This window comes from Panthera onca, chromosome X (assembly GCF_046562875.1).
Source record: "Panthera onca isolate mPanOnc1 chromosome X, mPanOnc1 haplotype 2, whole genome shotgun sequence".
Taxonomy (NCBI): domain Eukaryota; kingdom Metazoa; phylum Chordata; class Mammalia; order Carnivora; family Felidae; genus Panthera; species Panthera onca.
Genome location: NC_138357.1, coordinates 48587011 through 48591191, shown reverse-complemented (window position 1 = coordinate 48591191; position 4181 = coordinate 48587011). Strand labels below are relative to the sequence as shown.

At 41.1% G+C, this 4181-nt stretch overlaps 1 pseudogene; it reads left to right on the top strand.

Annotated features, from left to right (window-relative positions):
- Window positions 1-2437: 2437 nt before the first annotated feature.
- Window positions 2438-3553, top strand: LOC145713941 (annexin A2 pseudogene; annotated as a pseudogene).
- Window positions 3554-4181: the final 628 nt, after the last annotated feature.

The window sequence follows — 4181 nt, the reverse complement described above, 5'->3', positions numbered from 1 at the left end:
ATGAGGATGATATTACATTTGATGGAGTCACTGAGTTCCCTAAGTTTATTCTCACTTTGCATATTTTTTCTCTCACATGCTCAGCTTGATTATATTGCATTGCTCTGTCCTTCATGGCACTGATTTGTTCTTCTGCTCCTCTGGCCTGCTGTTTATTCCATTTAGTGTATGTTTTCTTTAAATTATTGTGTTTTTCATGTCTGACTGGTTATTTTTGTTCTCTGTAGTAAGGGTCTCACTGTTGTCCTCCACATTTTTATCCAGTCCACTGAGTGTTTTTATGATCGTTGCTTTAAATTTTCTATCAGGCATATTACTTATCTCCATTTCACTTAGGTCTCTCGTGATTTTGTCTTATTTTTTTCATTTGGGACAGATTCCTCAGTCTCATCATTTTGCCTTATTTTATGTGTCTATTCCTGTGTGTTAGGAAAGTCAGCTACCTCTCCTGCTCTTGAAGGTAATGGCTTTATAAAGAAAAGGTCCTATAGTGCCCTGTAGTGTAGGGTTCCCTGTTCTCTATAACCTGTTGATTCAGGTACTGTCTTTTTTTGTGTTTCATGTGTCCTGTTATTGTGTCCTGGCTACTCTTTCCTTCAGTCCAGTTGTCTGGAGAGGCTCCCTTTGTCTGTTTTCATCAGTGTTTTGTCCTTGGCCAGGTGGGTTGCATTTTAACCATGTGTGCTCTGCTCTGTTTGCAAAATGAGACCTTCCACTGCCAGAATTGAGGTCTTGGGTCAGGAGACGAGTTGCTGTCAAGGTTTTCACCAGTCTTCTGGAGGAGGGGACCTGCACTGCTGATACTGAGGCAAGCATGACTGGAAAGGGCAGCTCCACAGAAGTGTGGGTAGCAGGGCTTGATGCAAACAAGTTAGGTATCAAGTGTCAGAGCTGTGCTGGCTTCCACAAGTGGCCATGTGTCTATTCTGGGGATCTGGGAAGGAAATGGCACCTGCCAGCTCCTTTGTTCCTGGTGGGGTCTCCCTGTGATCGCTGTCTCTCTGGGGGCATGCTCTGAGATGAATAAATAACTCTCCCTCCTGTGTACCCCAGGCATTTTTCAAACTGCTGCTTCTATCCTTTATCTCCAGTGGCTGTCATACTGTCTCCTTAAGGGAAGAGACTCAGCTTCCTACCACCTTTTTGGCTCTCCCAGAGCTGGGCCTGTTGATTTTTTAAAATTCCAGGCTTTAAATCCCATTGGTTGTAAGAACTCATGAAATTCGGCCCATCTTGCTTTCAAAGTCAAATGTTATGGGGATTTGTCTTCCCCAAGCAGGTTGCCCTGGGTGATAGTCTATTTCTTGCCCTTTACCACACCCTCAGATCCCTCTTGACCTCAGTTGTATATAGTCCATTTTGCTCCCAAACCACATCTCTGCCTTCTCACCTTCTATGTGGCCTCTTCTCTACCTCTTCCTACCTTCTTCTATGTGGTCTCTTTTCTACCTTTAGCTATGGAGACTGTTCTTCCAGTCTTTGCACTGATTTCTGGGTTATTTATGCTGATATGAGTGTTACATAGTTGTATCCATGGGATGAGGTGAACATAGGGTCCTCTTATTCTTCCATCTTCTCCTGAATTTTATAGTGTGCATTTAAAAAGTGAGAATGTATTTCATATATTTTTATTTTTATTTTTTAATTTAAAAGCATAATTGTAATCTCTATCCACAGTTCAAGATTCCAAAGTGGCTTCCTACGGGCACTGTAACACCCAACGGCCTTCTTCATTACCATGTGGGCAGACTCAGATTGCCCACTCTGGTCTGCTTTAGTCCTACTTCAAACTGACAGCCTCCACAATTTTCCTAGATTCTTCCATAGTTTTTAAGTTGCAATTTCCCTTTCTGCTGCTCTTAAAAGCATTTATTTATTCATCATTCATTCAAATCCATGAATCATTTGTGAGTACCCACTATTTGCTAGCAGCTGAGAACAAAATTATAAACAAAAGCAGACACAGCCCTTTCTTATGATCTGGAGCTTGCAGTTAGTACTTTAAAGTGGGAAGAGCTTGGACACAGCATGAAGGTTTAGTTTCAGCTCTTCATGACTTGGGATACAGTGTCATCTGTAGCATGGGATAGTAATGCAACCTATCTCACAAGATTATAGTTAGATTCAATAAAGTAGTGCAAATAATTCATAAAGCAGAGTTTCTGGAACATAGCAGCTGCTTCGAGAATATTAACCTGTCTTTTTCCATGTACTTAGTATTTTCCTTCACCAACCTTTGCAAAATAATAATAGTTACTATAGCAAACATTTATATTGGTTTTATTATGTGTCAGGCACTATTCTAAATGTTTCACACCTATTAGCTCATTCAAGCCATAAAAAACCCTATAAAATAGATAATAGTTTCTCCATTTCCAGATTAGGAATTTAAAGCACAACTTAACTTGCCCAAGCTCCACAACTAGGGACACTTGCAGCTCTCAGTGCCTGGCTCAGCTTCTTTCAAAATGTCTACTGTTCACAAAATTCTCTGTAAGCTCAGCTTGGAGAGTGATCACTCCACACCCCAAGTGCATATGCGTCAAAGCATACACCAATTTTGACGCTGAGCGTGATGCTCTGAACATTGAAATGGCAACCACAACCAAAGGTGTGGATAAGGTTACCATTGTCAATATTTTGGCCAACCGCAGCAATGAACAGAGACAGGATATTGCCTTTGCCTACTGAAAAAGGACCAAAAAGGAATTTGCATCAGCACTAAAGTCAGCCTTGTCTGGCCACCTGGAGACCATGATTCTGGGCCTATTCAAAATATCTGTTCAGTATGAGGCTTCTGAGCTAGAAGCCTCCATGAAGGGGCTGGGAGTTGATAAGGACTCCTTCATTGAGATCATCTGCTCAAGGATCAACCAGGAGCTTCAGGAAATTAACGGAGCTTACAAGGAAATATACAAGACTGATCTATAGAAGGACATTGTTTCAGACACATCTGGTGACTTCTTCAAGCTGATGGTTGCCCTTGCAAAGGTAGAAGATCAGAGGATGGCTCTGTAATTGCTTATGAACTGATTGACCAAGATGCCAGGGATCTCTATGATGCTAGGATTGAAGAGGAAAGGAATGATGTTCCCAAATGGATCAGCATCATGACCGAGCAGAGTATGTTTCACCTCCAGAAAGTATTTGTCAAGTACAAGAGCTACAGCCCTTATGACATGCTGGAAAGCATCAAGAAGGAGATCCAAGGAGACCTGGAAAATGCTTTCCTGAACTTGGTCTAGTGCATTCAGAACAAACCCCTGTATTTTGTTGACTGACTGTACAACTCCAGGGGGAATTGCGGTAAAGTCCTGATTAGAATCATGGTCTCTCGCAGTGAAGTGGACATGTTGAAAATTAGGTCTGAATTCAAGAGAAAAGTATGCCAAATCCCTGTACTACTGCATCCAGCAAGACACAAAGTGGAGTTACCAGAAAGCATTGCTGTACCTGTGTGGTGGAGATGACTGAGGTCCACAACAGCATGGGTGTCAGGAGTGGTGCTCCTTTAGTTCTAGCTAAGAGTTCTAGAAATTAGCTTGTGACTAACAGTCCCCTTATGCCCATCCCTGAAAGGATTATGTTAGCATTGCCCCCTTCCCATCCTTATTTAAGCTGCCTAAGCATGCCTGCCTCTCATGTCTAGTCTCTCCTTTTATCCAAAGAAATGAACATTCCAAGGAGTTGCAAGTGAAATCTATGATGTGAAACAGTTTACCTCTTGTGTACTGTGTTATAGACAGATGAATAAACTGAATTTTGCTTAAAAAAAAACCAACTTGCCCAAGATCACATAGTTAATAAGTGAGAGAGATATGATTTGAAGCAAAACAATTTAGTGCCAGTCTCTGTTTGTAACTATTCTTTGTTCCTCATAAACATTTCTATGGCTATGGGTCCCTGTTCTCCCACCTCCAAAATCCATTTCTGTCTTTTCATTCATTCAACAGATACTTATTAAAGACCTATAATGTGCCAGGCACTGTTCTAGGCATAGTGCTATAACAGTGAACAAGGTCTGCCAACATGAAATATCTAGTGGGGTATAACAGGTGAAGAGTGGTGAGAGAAAATGAATTAATCTATAATATAGCATCATGCAGTTGTATATGTTTGAAGTAAATAAAGTAGAGATGAGTTTCATTTGCTTTGAACCAATCACTAGTTGCAAATTAAGG